Here is a 16,061-nt window from a genome sequence, read left to right on the forward strand (position 1 = left end):
CGCTCTAAAAGCTCAGTGTTCTGGGTAATTGGTGACAAATGACGCAGGGCGCTAAAAAAAGAAAATATTTTTCGAACAGAAAGAACTTAGGTGTAACATCGACGCTAACGGACATGGCGCGTACTACTCCGGTTTATTGTTGAGAGCTACGGTATTTCAAGGGCCAATTGGATTTTCAACAGTATCGAAAAAACTTGGAATCAAGCGAAAGCGGGCTATTAGAGCGCTACTTCAGTGTTACAAGACAAACGACAATGCCTTTTAACGCATTTTTTTCTGAACATTATCTCTTTCAAAATCGGTGATCGAATGTTATTGCACCGGTTCTGACATGGTTTGGCACATTTGTGGAGTGTACTGAAATAGCAGTCTCAAGTACTGCCACAAAATGGCCGAATGCGTAAGTGAAAGTCATGTCGAAAATTCAAAGAAGAAAAAAGGATTGAATGTATAAACTTGAACCGTTGCGTAGTTTCAAGAAAAATTCATAAAAATGCTTTGTTTTTTAACCATACCTTATCCTTCCATCGATCTTCGTAGGAGATAGATTTTTGTTACCTTCGTTCTGTTTTCCATGTTTTCGTTAAAACAAGCCATAGAGGATAAACAGCAAACCCATAATTTATTGTATTTTCTCGGGTATCGGCCGGGTATAAGAAATTCCAATTTTCGGGGTGGTGTTGTAAATCAATATGAAAGGCATTTAGTCAAAATAGAATCAACTGGCTAGTAAGATAGTTATAACAAATTTCACTGAAACCAATCCTATATTAACCAAGCTCGTACATTCTCGATCATTGGTGATACGATGCTACCGTCCAAGTGCACAGACATTTTGTTACATCCAAAATCATTGTCATTAATGTTAATGTACCATTTCTGCCTACCGGCCCTGATGTTGGCAGAAGAAGAATGTTCGTCCCCATGCTTCTCGATTCAGAGTCAGCGGCATTGTGTATTCTTTTCCGAAATTCTTCATCCGACATTTCCGACTGTTGGTTTGTGTGTGCATGCGAACGCACAATTTATTGACTAGCCAGTACCTATGCTGCGAGGCAAGGTATGTACGTGTTGAGCTGTTATGTGCCCAGCATAAAGCTGAACAAGAGCTCCCACAACACTCTTACACTCTACATATCTGCCTGAGCAGCAGCAGCAAGCATGTATGCATTATGTACAGCAGCGTGTAAATTCCATCTGGATTCAAACATTGATCCGGCTTCGTGCCCGGTGGTTTGTTGATTGTTGCTGTTGTCGGCTATCGGTGATCGTACAATGTCAGTCATGCTTACGGTTAACTGGTACAAGAGGAAAACGGACGGAAAATATACACACCATTATCGTTCACCAGTAAAGGCAAGCTGACGTAGCAGTAACATCCTTCTTTTTCGAGTTGAATAATATTCTTTTCTTCAAGCTTCCCTTCAGGCCAAAAAGTATACAAGTGACACTTGTGCCTGTGTTTTCGAAGTTGTAAAGTTTTAAGTTGTTGGGAAAAAGTTGTATCAATTCTGTCTGGAATACTCTAAGAAGAGTGCCATTACATATAGAGGCCAACATGTTCAACCTTCGCTAGCTTCTCGTATACGTATTTCTACAATAATAACAAAAAGTGTTGACAATCCGAATCAATAGAAAATTCTCCCTTTTTCTGCGATACCATGCAATGCAAGTAATCTCGCAACAGCAATTGACCCTGATCATCTATTCCTTCTTGTTCCCCACTTTCCAGCAGTAACTCCGGCGTTCAGCAACGATCTGCACGAAGGACGAACTTCTGGCTTCTTTGTTCCCTTCGCAAAAATCCCAGTCCAAGAATACCTTGTGCACGGCTTTGATATTAAAATCATAACTTTCGTTTCGAACTTGGATGGAATGCTTTCGGCAAAAGCAGCCCCCCCGGATCGGATCGCAGCACAGTTCCGATGGCTCCGGGGGCAGATTAAATGGGGAGGATGATGCGTGCGGTTTTCTGATGTACTGATATGCTGTATCATGCACTACACCGCGCGCATACAAATCGTTGCCATTAAAGAGCACGTTTGCACACCAATAAAATATGTACAAGTCAGGCACCTATACATCGCATCGGTTCGGTGTGTAGTGTGTCTGTCTGTCTGTCGGTGATGACTGTGAGGCGGGTTGAGTTGCACTGTAAGAAAGCAAACCGCAACCAGACAGAATGCGTTAAGCTCCGCAGTGTACAGATTTTACTTTTCATTACAAAGGGAAGATGATTGACTAAATTTTCCTTCCACTTGGTCCTTCAGTTCTAGCTGAATCAATTCCGCTTTCGAATATTAATTATAGTCTTTTCTGCATGAGGAAGGTTAAACAAGAGGATCTGCTCGCTCGAAGAACAGGTTTGAAAAATCGATTTGTAAAATAAAATTAACCTGTAGCTATGGATTTATTTAACACGGGAAATACTAAATTGTAATAAAAAACAGGAACACTCAAAAGTTTTTCAAACTTGCTAAGAGTTCATGTCTTTTAATTTTTTTTTGTTTTTGTGAATGCATATATTCACTCTCCGGTTTATGCAAGTCTTGTCAACGATATCCATTACTTGCTTAAAAGGTCCTAAACACAGTGTATATGACTCAAGGTTACGTTTGATAGCTTGTAATCCTATTGACTTTTACATCTTCTTCCATGCGACGACTGGCTCGTTAGACTGAGCAGTGTGATAACTCGAGACTAACTAGGAGCCTAAGAAGATCATCTATTAATGTTGATGCTTTCGGAGACGAAAGGAGAATGTCATTTTTGCGCTGAGCAGTGCATTACAGTGGATTGGATCGTTTTATGCTCAAGTTTTCTTGAGTAGCTTTAAAGGTCATGATAGCTGAATCTTTTATAGTCCAATAGATTTCCGACATACGTTTTGGATTGCTATAGAAATTTTCAGAATTTCAAAAGGCACGGTTATGAAAGGATGTTTGGTTTGGATCATCTACAATGCTGAAGTCAGAACCACTTGATAGGCAACGCAATAAAGCGTCGATTGATGATGGTACTATCAGCCGAGCAAAATTTGGCATAGTTAACTAACTCGGCTGGTAAACGGCTTGGTAATGCGTACCGTCGGAGCCTTGTACACTGGGCATAAAATAGACCCCACAGTGGTTCACAGCCTCTTACCTTAGCAACTCCTACCCCTACCTCCTCGTGGTACCAGTTGGGATACGAGCAACCTCGGTGGAGATCGGGTAACCTACCCCGATGGAAACCAAGGTCGTATGCTGACAGAGGAGGAGGGCTTCTTCGAGCTACGTTGGCCCTCCGGCAATACTGTGGGGTTGGTTGCGGGCTTTGCAAGCCTGAACCACTAAAAAAAACCAAAGCAATGGACTCCGTAAGTAATAATAATAACTCTAATCGGAACAATCGGCAAAGTCCCAGGCGACGAAAACGGACTAACGATTGGAAATTAGGAACATGGAACTGTCGGTCTCTAAATTTCCTCGGAAGTACCCACGTGCTTTCTAAAGAAGTGAAGAGTCGCAAGTTCGACATCGTAGCGCTGCAGGAGATATGCTGGAAAGGAATGATGGTACGTACGTATAGAGAGGGTCATACCATCTACCAGCAATGCTGCGGCAATACACACGAGCTAGGTACAGCTTTTATTGTGATGGACGAGATGCAGAAGCGGGTGATCGGGTGGTGACCGATCAACCCTCGAATGTGCAGATTAAGAACCAAGGGCCGATTCTTCAATATAAGCATAATTAACGTGCACAGCCCTCACCTCGGAAGTACCGATGATGACAAAGACGAATACAACGCGCAGTTGGAGCGTGAATACGACCGCTGCCCAGGACATGATGTCAAAATTATTATCGGGGACTGTAATGCTCAGTTTGGTCAGGAGGAGGAATTTAAATCGGTGATTGGACGGTTCAGCGCTCACCCGCAAACGAACGAAAACGGCCTAAGACTTGTCGACTTCGCCGCCTCCAAGAACATGGCCATACATAGTACATTCTTTCAGCATAACCTCTACCATCGGCACAGCTAGAGATCACCCAACCAGACAGAATCACAAATCGACCACGTTCTGATAGATGGTCGGCACTTTTCAGACATTATCGACGTCAGAACCTATCCGGGTGCTAACATTCATTCGGATCACTACCTAGTGATGGTAAGGATACGTCAAAAACTATCTGTTGTGAACAACATGCGATACCGCCGCCCGCCACGGTATAATCTAGCGCGACTTAAGCAACCGAATGTCGCCGAAAGCTACGCGTTATCTCTCGAAACCGCGCTGCCGGAAGAGGGTGAGGTGGATGAAGCCCCTCTTGAGGACTGTTGGAATGTCGTGAAAACAGCCATTAACAGCGTAGCGGAGAACTTGCTAGGCCGCGTGGCACCGAATCGACGTAACGAATGGTTTGACAAGGAATACCAGCAGATATTGACTGAAAACAACGCAGCGCGGGTACAAATGCTGCGTAGAACCACCCGTCAAAATGTGGAGCGATACAAACAGAAGCGGAGGCAGCAAACCCGATTTTTCAAGGAGAAGAAGGAATGCGAAGAACTCAATCAGCTGAACGGTTTCATAACACACGGAAGTTCTATCAGAGACTTAACGAATCTCTCAAAGGCTTTGTGCTGCGGACCGAAATGTGCAGAGATAAAGATGGAGGTATCTTGACTGACGACCGTGCGGTGATAGAAAGGTGGAAGCAGCACTACGATGCACTACGATGAACACTTGAATGGCGTGCAGACGGAAGACCGTGATAGCGGAGGAAGTGACCCCATTGGTGTAGCAAGCAACGAAGATGTGCCACCCCCATCGATAAGGGAAGAACTGAAGAATAACAAAGCAGCGGGAAATGATGGCATTGGAGCGGAACTTATCAAAATGGGCCCGGACAAGTTGGCCGGCTGTTTGCATGAACTGATTGTCAAGATACGGAACGACTACCGGAGAAGTGAAAAGACAGGGTTATTTGCCCTATCTACAAGAAAGGCGATAAGCTGGATTGTGAGAACTACCGAGCGATCACTATTGTGAATGCCGCCTACAAAGTGCTGTCCCTTCCATCGACTATCGCCAATAGCCAATAGATTTGTGGGAAGTTACCAGATCGGCTTCATGGAGGGTCGCTCTACAACGGACCAAATCTTCACCCTGCGGCAGGTCCTCCAGAAGTGCCGTGAATTCCGAGTCCCCACGCATCACCTGTTCATTGATTACAAAGCCGCATATGATAGCGTAATCCGACAAGAGCTATGGAAAATTTTGGACGAAAACGGCTTTCCGGGTAAGCTTACTAGACTTATCATGGCTACGAAGGATGGGATCCAGTGCTGTGTGAGAATCTCGGGTGGGCTGTCGGACCCATTCGAATCTCGCAGGGGACTTCGACAAGGAGATGGCCTTTCCTGCCTGCTATTCAACATTGTGCTTGAAGGTGTGATAAGACGAGCAGCGATTGAAATGCGGGCCCGATTTTCAATAAATCCAGTCAATTTACCTGCTTTGCTGACGACGTGGATGCTGTCGGCAGAACATTTGAGGCGGTGGAAGATCAGTACACCAGACTAAAACGCGAAACAGATAAGATTGGATCGAAGATAAATACGTCTAAAACGAAGTATATGCTGGCGGGCGGGACCGAGCGCGATAGGGCTCGCTTGGGCAGTACCGTGGTAATCGACGGGGATGAGTTCGAGGTAGTCGACGAATTCGTATACCTTGGCTCACTGGCAACAGAGGACAACAATACCAGCCGTGAGATTAAAAGACGTATTATCAGCGGAAGTCGGGCCTACTACGGACTCCACAAACACTTGCGGTCGAACAATCTGAGCCCCCGTGCAAAGTGCATACTGTACAAAACGCTAATTAGACCGGTTGTCCTCCACGGGCACGAATCGTGGACACTGCTAGAAGAGGACCTACCAGCACTCGGAGTTTTCGAACGACGGGTGCTAAGAACCATTAAGTTTTCGTGCCTGCCTAAAGAGCACTGTTCAAAATCATTCGTTTATATCCAAGACAAAGATTTTTTTCTGTGTAAATAATCCGCCGTTTTGAATAACACCCTTTTATGTATGCGTAGATCAAAGAATCTGCTAAGGAATAATTAAGGTATAAGCGTTCAAAGTCTGATTATTTGTTTTATTTTGGATCTTAATTTTACACCCATAACTTTTTGATTTCCTGAAAATAATCTTGGGTTTACGGTTAAATCATGTTTCAATCACTAGAAATTTTAATCGGCAAAGTTTATTTGCGAATAATATTCAGTTTTTGTGTGTTGCATATCAGTTTGACCTTTTTTAGCGTTTCTGATTTATCTTCCACTTTAACCTTTCCGTTGTATATTCGAGATTTTTTTCTTTTATTGCTCAATATTTTAATTTATTGGCGAACAAAATGAAAATTCGACATTGAGGGACGTGTAAAACTGAATTTCATAATACATATAGAATTCAGCCGATTCCTGGATTGATTCTCCCAGCTGTACAGGTCGTACGTCGTTCGTGACTCATACAGAGCGCTGGAATACTAGGTACACACCCGTACGGAAGACAAACAATAACAATTTCACCACAAGACAGAGGCCAATCTAGAACCAGTTTCCTGCTTCTCGGGGCAAGATTCGTATACGCATCGTATGGCTAAGAAGAAAAAAATCAATCTCAGCAGAGCACACTCACTGCGAAAGTCAGGAATATATGATGCTGGCTGGCAGCAATTGTCGGCTTCGGTCCTCGGTTTCATGCGCGTGGCAAACGCTTGGATCGACGGATGGATGACTGGATGGACGGATACACGCAGTGCAACGTGCAAGTTTTATCGACATTGGCCGACCGAAACGGGGGTTGTCGCTACTGTCCAAGGCAGGAGGCACTCTATGGCACTGCCAATGCCATCCGTACATGTTGTTTATCAAATGTGTTCGAACTTTGGAGGCTTCCCTGCGTTCGCTGGTGAAATGGGTAGCTTCTTCCCTCAGCCATTTTTTCGCACCGATTCCTGGATCTCCATGTGTGTGAGGGAACCGAGCAGTAGATATTTGTTATTATAAAGTTTAGCCAGTTTTGGCCGGTACCGGCGATGGATGGCCTATGATAGAAATAGAAAGATCGATCAATGATTTGTGCGTATTGCAACAACCTCACTCCCGGTACGCATACAGCGAAATGGGAATAGGCCAGTAAATCGGCTCGGCCGGAGATTTTACACGCGTGAGTGCGGTGCGTGTCGATCACCTCGAGCCGGTGCGGTGTGTTCCGACGTGGCGCGGGACGATAGATGATGGAGGAAGTCCGGATGGATCCGCTAGCTAAAACAAGTTGCTTTTTGCATGGAGCTCGGCGGAACGTTGTTTTTGTTGCCTCTTAGAATGGAAATGAACCTGCGAGTGTTGAGTAGTCATACAAAACCGGGAAAGGTGTGTATTTGTCAGTTGTGGCTTTCGGGTAAACTTTTGCTGATGTGGAACTTTTGACATGTACGCATCAATGCTCGAAGTTTGGTTAGGATTGACTTTTGATTCTTATGCGAGCGCGATTGATTTAGAATACGTTGAACGATTACATTCGAAATTATAACATTTTTCAAAACCTTAGTACAATATTTCTTTGAGTAAAGCAAATTTGAGAAATGGTAAACTAGTCAGTTTGTTAGCACGATCAAGATTAAGCATCAGCACTGGACGATACCATGGTACATTTTTTCACAAAAAAACAAGCATTTTTAAGGTACCACCAAAATGCCCTACACTTAAGTTGGGATTTCGATTAAAATGTTTTTATCGCATCCGACCGTTTGTATCGCGCCCTTGCTAGTGTGTAGTGGTGTTGATGGCATTTGTGGCTCCCTTTTCAGCCGACCTTGCCTTGCCGCGGCGGTGGTGGAATGGTCGATTGCGCTTTGCTGTTGTGTCTTGTGTCTCCTGCCAGCTTGCTTGCCTGATGTTGGTACACACGGACGGCACACAGCGTCAGCCATCAGCCTGTGCGGTAGAGCGGCTTCGCTCGATGCTCTCACCCGTATCAAGCGGACGACGACGACGACGACAACGGACGGCAGTGGCTTGGCTGGCTGGATGGCTTGCTGCTGCTGGCTGATTTGCTGGCTAGTTGGTGTGTTATTGTTTCGCTCCCTTTTTTGCCCGTAGGAAGTGTCTATGTATAGAACATATTTAGCACGCGGGCTCAGACCGTGAAGAGTCGGCACTGGTATAGGTAGAGCTGCACACGAAAATGTTCACTCATACCGCCAGAGGCGCACTCGTGGTGTGCGATACGACGGCAGTTTGAAGAGTGCGTGCTTATGCACAGTTAAGACAGAAAGACTGGGGTTCTGGTTTCCTAGCAGTGCGATGCTCAACTTTCCACTCAAATATTTTGCACAAATATATTATATTATCAAATATATTATATTATTGATTCTGTAGAATTTTATTATTTTTTGGTAAATTAAAGAGTAAATGTGGCAAATGAATAATTGGATTAGTCAATAACCTATTTGCATGGTTACTTTCGCTAAATAAATATATGCAGACTGTTAGAATTGAGGGGACATAATAAAACGTTATATTAGGCCATATAATAGAAGACTGCCCGCCCGACTGCATAGTACGCATTTACCATTCCGCAAAGTTCAACTGCACATGTTTGGTAGCATTCACGCTTCTTATGTCGAGAACCTGGATATAAATCCCAACCCTACAGAAGTCTCAAATGACCCAAGTTTTTAAAGTGACTATAATCGAAAGCCAAAAATTTATAGTGTAACTTAAAGTTCTGTTCGAGTATATGTTTCGTTCATAAAGTTATCAGCAATACAGTTGAGGAGAACGAGTAACAGAATCTTGCTAGGTTAGTTTCCCCAGAGTCAGATGACGCGAAATCAAAAACATCACGCTAAGGACACACAAAAATTGACAAATCTCGAAGAACATTTTTCTAAACTGTCGTCGTTATCAGCGTAGAGCCAAAGTGGCTCGTGCTGTTTCAAACAGCTGCCTGCATTCAACTCGATTTAGGGCCACTCGTCGTTAATTTCCTAGTGCCGGTTGGGTTGTTGAAAAAGACCATTTTCGTTGCGCTGTCGTCCGGCATCCTTGCGATGTGCATGGCCCATCGTAGCCTACTGACTTTCAACAGATGTACGATGGCAATCTTTTCCGTCATTCTCCGCCTTCATTTTGTACTCCGCCAAAAATTGTCCGCAGCACCTTTCGCTCAAACACGGCAAGAGTGCGTATGTCCTCCGTGAGCAGCGTCGCAACTTCTTAAAAGCGTCAAGTACATAAAGAACTACCGGTCTAATAAGGATTTTTGTACATTGTCATCTTCGTACGATGGCGTATGCTTCTTATTCGTAACGTAACGTTTGACAAGGACAAGATAGGCCCGATTTCCCGCTTGAATGCGCTGCCTTACTAGTGTTTGATTACTCGATCCAAAGTAGCTCTGAACAGTCGCGTTAATTTACCCGAAAAACCCAGTTCGTCCATTTATCTACCATAGCTGGTCTCCCACGATTGTGTCGTATGCTGCTTTGTTGTCAATAGAGATGTAATGCGTGGGCACGTTTTACTCCTGACGTTTTTGCAAGAGCTGTCGGACGGTATAAATTTGGTCCGCAGTGGTGTGTGCTCCGATGAAGTCCACCTGAAATCTAAGTCATTTTTTTCTCATTCACCATCTAACCAATTATTTTGTATACTCCGGGGTTGGTCATCTAGTGCGGCGCTAGCGGTCTCTCTGATGACGTATTCTACCGCTTTCAAAGGTTGGAGCATCTAGCTCTTTACAAGAAAGCAATGCCTCATCCAGTATTCTTAACGCAGAAGCACATAAGCCACAGAACGGTTCAGGCTCTACAGATTGATGAGACGATCCGAGGTTTGAAGGCGCATCAACTTCGCATCATTTTCATCATATTCCACAATGACCACAATGATAAGTCGACTTGGTAACGACAAGACAACATTTAGAGTGATTCCCAGACATGTTTTGGTGGGTATGTCGTCGAGGTGATGCATATATTTCATGCTATTGCGCAAGGACACAGTAAAGCACTCTAAAATTGCTTAAATTTAAGCTTCAAACACAATTAGCTATCTTCTCATAGGACTCATATCTACTCATCAGAAAAACCAGCTTCTGAAGAATTACCCCTAAGCTCAAATACATGGGATATTCGATTAAAAATTGTATATTTTCTCCATTCAATTCTAATTATTTATTATAGGAGGAATAATACTAATAGTTTGTAGAATACTGAGATGACCTGTAAGCTCACCTTCAAAGAAGTTCATTCAATACCTTCGATGGCTTACTTCTCATTGGCTAGCTTTTTTAAACATTTTTTGGTAGCTTCCTCTTTTGTTTTTGGCCACCAGACCAACGAAGCATAAATAATTCTGGGTCGCAAAATAGCCGATTAGATCCAGTGGGTCACCTTTGGTTTCAATACACACTGCTCACCAAAGGCTCTTTAATTTATCTATACCTATAAAAATGGATTCTAAATTTCTGTCTGTCTGTCTGTCTGTCGGGATGTTCCTTATAGAATCGAAAACTACTGAACCAATCGGCGTGAAAATTTGCATGTAGAGGTTTTTGCGGCCAGGGAAGGTTCTTATGATGGTTAGAGACCCGTCCCAAATTTCCTCATAACTCCTGAACTAATAAAGCAAATGGGACCAAATTGAGCATGTGGGTGTTTTTGTAGGCAAATTTTTTTTCTATTGTGAATTGAGACCCCTCCCCTCTTTAGGAGGGGAATTATGACCCCTCTCTCCTTTTAGAGGGGGGGCTTCCATACAAATGAAATACAAATTTCTTCATAACTCGAGAACTAATCTAACAAATGGAACCAAATTGGGCATGTGAAGGTTTTTGAAGGCAAGAATTTTTTCTATGATGAATGGTCCCCATTTTAGGAGGGAGGGGCTCCTATACAAATGAAATACAAATTTCCGCATAATTCGAGAACTAATCAATCAATTGGAACCATATTTAGCATGTGGGTGTTTTTGGTGGCAAGATGAATTAGGACCCCTTACCTTTTCAGGAGGGAGAGCTCCCATATAAATGAAATACAAATTTCCTCATAACTCCAGAACTAATCAAACAAATGGAACCAAATTTAGCATGGAAGTGTTTTTGAAGATACGAAGTTTGTCGGGTCAGCTAGTTTAATATAATTATTCTTCGACATAACAAACACTTAGGGCAAAAAACTAAGAATGGAAATTCCCCGATAGTTCTTTACTTCGTTGAGAGAATCAAATTTGTGAATCGGTGTGATTGTGGCAGTTTTCCAAATGGTTGCAAAGTACCTCTCTTTGATTGAATGGTTGAGCAACTAATACCTCCTTGTCCACTGAAATTGAGTGACTCTGAGATCTAAAATATTCATTTTTGAAACTTCCTATTTTCTATCTGGTACAGTTCTTCATCGACTATCATTTAAAATTAAAACCTAGTATCTAACCTTACCTTTAAACCTAGTAGAATTACCAAGTCTAATTTTTTCAAGCACCATTTACAGTATGATTTCAAATTTGACAACAAATGCGTGTCGCCTATGTTGCCAAAATCGAAACCGTGGCAAAATCTAGACCATTTTTGAACTGAAAAAATTGCATATAAATGTGTCAAAATTGAATAATTACCACTAATTAACGAATTTTTCTCGATTGCAACGGTTTTATATTCAAAATGTTCGACAGGGGCTGTCGCAAACCTTTAGATACTTTGCAGTAAGACGTAGTCCTACGTCTGTAAAAATCTGACCTTTCGAAATATGTAGTCACTAAATAAAAACACCACTGTACTTGATAAACTACGTTTAATACAAGTTATATTACATATTTTTAATGAATGGTTTAAATTTTTGAAACTAATAGGCGACATAATTTTTTTATGACGTAGAAATCGTTTCAACCATATCTGAACAACAGGTAATAATAAATTCCCAATATACAAATGTCACACACAGATACATACATAACGCATATCAAGTCACTGAAACATTGTTCACTTGTTGGGCTGACATACAAACAAGACCCTCGGCGACTGTGACTGATTTCAAATTTTTCAACCGACTTTCATACCTTTCTAACAGAGTATAAGAAAGGTAAAAGCTGTTCAACCTTGTGCCCTATTAATAAATAACAGTAGTATAGTTGTACTATTAAAAAAAAATCTTTGTTATTATTTTGTTCATTTACATGGAAAAAACTATGACAATTCAAATTTAGGTTCATTTCAAAATCAAAAATAAGTCCAATTCAAGATCATGTTGGGTCCATTCAAGATCAAAAAAAGGCTTTGGCAAAAAACGATATATTTAATAAAAGTTTCATCAATTATACATTTTTAAAGTACTGATAATGTAGAAAAAAGGTGGTACTTTCCAACAAATAGTAACATCACCACATATTATTTATAAATGACGAGTAAATTGAGCAGGAGTGCGAGTGATGGTGTTAAAAAGCGCTGAATAGGTCCATTCAAGATCAATTACCCTAATCATTATCTTCTTCATCATCATCATCATCATCATTTTATTTAAAATATGACATTCCGGCCTTTGGCAGAGAAATCTCAAAGTCAGTTCGTGGAGTCCGCGCAGGGCCGGAACGCCTCCGTCTGCGGGCATAGACGTGTCGGCTATGCTTGGGGCTCTACCTGTGTTTTAGTGGGCGACATTGCCTGTCTCATCAGGTAGAACTGATGTTTGAGGTTTCCCTGACATTTTGTTGACATCACAAAAGGGCCCAGCGCAGAGTTTTATACGCTATTAAGCGACCAGTTGGATAACCCGAAAAAAAGGAAAAAAAAGGAAATGGTCCAAGGTATTTGTTTCTTTTAATTTTATGTTAATCAATGTAAATATTTTCCTTTGGGTAAATGGTATGATTGCAGTTTTATTGGCACTAATGCTGAGGTCCTGCCTATCAGTACATGATTATGAAGTAAAAGTTGAAGCAATTTACATTCGATTAGCGGTGATAGAGTCAAATTTTCCAAGCCATTCCGAATAATTATCACTATATGATTTTCGTAACCAATTATTTCGAAGCCTAGGGCTGTCAACGTTTAAAAAAGATCATCAGCGAAAAGGGTAACTACATGCAACCTTATTTTGACGTAAAAGGTGATGCATTAATAAGGACGAAGAGCGGGGGCGGGGAACCGATACAGCCTGAATTAATTGGACCACGACTGCACTCTAGCTGATTCGCTAATTGGGCCGACTGACAGTTGTTAGAAATTTCTAAACTCGAAAATTCCATACAATTTTGACATTCAAGTTGTCACATAGCCCAATTAGCGAACACCCAATTAAAGAACCGCCCAATTAACGAAACTTTGCTGTATATGGAATCATTAACACTGGAGAGACAAAATTAGATATGAGCCTATCTAATATAAGGGTGCGGCAGTAGTTTAATTACAAAAACATTTGGGTACCAACCGAAAGTCCTACCTGCCATTGAACGGCCCAATGTATTGTTGGCCTACTTATCGAAATTTTCCAGCTCATCCATTCTTTGGGCCAGAAATTTGTTCATCCCCCTTCTTTTTACAAAAAAAGCTGAGCTTACGTTGGACCGCGACAGAGTCAGAGACAAGTAAAGCAGAAAAAATGGAGTATTATATTGCATCACTTGCGTTTTCACACAAGACATCAATTCGGTTATCTGTATAGACAGGACACGACACTAAGTCTTTAGTCTTATGGTTTATAGATCAATTTGAATAGCACTTTGATAAATGTTTTACAATCAGGACATCAAATTAGTTTCAATTCAAGTAAGGGAAATAGTTTTGACCTATTGGAACCTACAGTGTTTGCTGTTTGCTGTTTATTTTTCAATTTCTCATCAATTTAATCTTTCAGATTAATCGAAAAATATCCGAGTTTTATTAGTCTCAAATCTGACCAGTTTTTATGAAACGCACATTTTTTGTTTATTCTTCATCCTTACATTCTCGTCGAAAGACGTCAAAACATTTCCTATGTTGACACATTTCTCTGATTGCGGAAATCTTCGTCTCAAGATACGCTAAACCTAATTTTTGCACGTATATTTTCGTACAAGACTTCAGTTCTGAGTAGTTTCCAGCAGTATATTGTTAAATTTATCGCAAATAGTTATCTTGTTGAACACTTTCCCAGCAAGTAATTGTGTAAAAAATAGAAGTAGGTTTGAAAGAATCAAGACATTGTTCAGACGAGAAAGTTTTATTACTTTTTCTTAAAAATTCATGGTGTAGCAAAACTGATCCCTAGCAGTTTGATTCTAGGAGAGGTAGAATTTCGTTGTCCCTGCTATTACTCGGCCTTCTGCTTCCCGTCAGAAGAAACATCAAACGATGCAATTATCAGAGGGGTGCAGAGCGAAAAGTCGGTGGTACATGCGAGCAAGCGAGAGCGCCGAAACTGGTTGCAGCTGGGCTTGAATATGCGCGCACGGCGTTCGTGTGTGCATGTGTGCGTCTGACGACGATGGTGGTGTGCGCCCGTTTGTTTTGCAAATAAATGCTGCTATACACTACAGCCGAGCCAACCAGCCAGCCAGCTCTCTCTACGTACGACCAGCAGCGGCAGCCCTGATATGAATCGGTGTGACCAGACGACGGAAGAGGCAACCAGCAAGCCAACCGGAGCTCTGGCAGCCAGTCATTCAGAAAGAAACGTCGTTCACAAAGCGCTTCGAGAAGTGGCGTTGGTTACACGTCGTCATCTCTCTCCTATATAGGTACGGTGTTTCAGGGTTTTGCCTGGTGCTTCTGCAAAGCACTTCTCCATTATCCGAGTGATAATTTTACTTACTAGTAGCAGCCCCAATAGCAGCGAATAGGCGGTGGATGATGAGAGCCGTAGTGCTTTGTTAGATTTCGCAGCATTTCTGAGTCCGGTTTGTTACCACGGCGGCGGTACGCGTTAGGCAAGTTTAAAATAATAATGCGCTAGTTGCGTATGTAAGAAGTGCTTTTTCCTGTGTACATAGTGTATTAACCGCTGGATGTTTGTGGTGGAAAATTTGTGAATACTTAGTTAAGTGCTATTTGTTAGAGAAAAAAAAACAATCAATCGAGTGACAGGAAAAAATTCTTTCGTCAATTTTGGTGAAAATAAAACGGGTGAAGCGTACTTGTATTATATTTTCTTCGGAATCTTCGGTACATGTTGGCTCTCTCCAGTACGCATATTAGCAGCAACTGGATCTACCAACACACACGGACATCGCCTGGAGAAGGGAACATCAGCGAACATCAAACGGTAATTTGAGGCACATACACACAGTGATCGGGAAGGGATCCAATAATGGTTTTCTCAGCGTAAAAATATGTTCTTTGTGACGTCCGAGTGGCTCCAAATTAGCCACTAAATTGGACCAGCTCATACTGTCTGTTGATTTATCTAGTTGAAAATAGTTACTAGTGGCAATTTTTTTCTCAAGAGAAAACTTTTTTGCCGCACGTCCATCGACGAAAAGAAAAACACCTAACGGTTTTCTGTAGAGCCACTTCACAAAGCATACTGCGTTCTACTTTACGCGACCCCTTCTCGGCGTCGTCCCGCGTCGTCGCTGAAAACGCAGCTCTATCAACGGACACACAAAAAGAAAGCCAGACTGCTGAGGGTGGGGCGTGTGGGTGCTGCTGAGACTGGAAAAGTGGTTCCTCAAAGAGCTTTTATTCACTGCTACATGTAAGTAGTAGCGCAAAGTGGAAGAAACGTGACTCCCCATAGATAGCACTCTTTATCTCCTTGATAGATGTCATGTCACAACTTAGTAGTCCTTGTTAAGGTCCCAACGGAGCACCCTCTTCCATTAACGATCCAGCGCAGGCACAGACAGGCTGCGCTACTCCAACTCAGCAGCAGCAGGCAGACGTCATTGCATGGGGTCTGTGTGCAGAATGCTACCTTTCCAGAAAAACAAGATCAACGACCGCGGGATAGGGCTTTCTCGGTCGGTCGGGGTGTTGTTTACTGTATGTACGCTCCTCCATGGTGGTGGTTGTGGTGCTATTCGAACCGTTTCTTTATC

The 16,061-nt window shown here is 42.3% G+C and overlaps 1 long non-coding RNA gene across 1 annotated transcript in view; it reads left to right on the forward strand.

The window, feature by feature from the left end:
• The window catches only part of LOC128743199 (uncharacterized), a 73,119-nt gene that overhangs the window by 45,686 nt on the left and 11,372 nt on the right, over nucleotides 1-16,061 (forward strand). The window lies entirely within an intron of this gene.

Source organism: Sabethes cyaneus, chromosome 3, assembly GCF_943734655.1.
Source record: "Sabethes cyaneus chromosome 3, idSabCyanKW18_F2, whole genome shotgun sequence".
NCBI classification, from domain to species: Eukaryota; Metazoa; Arthropoda; class Insecta; order Diptera; family Culicidae; genus Sabethes; species Sabethes cyaneus.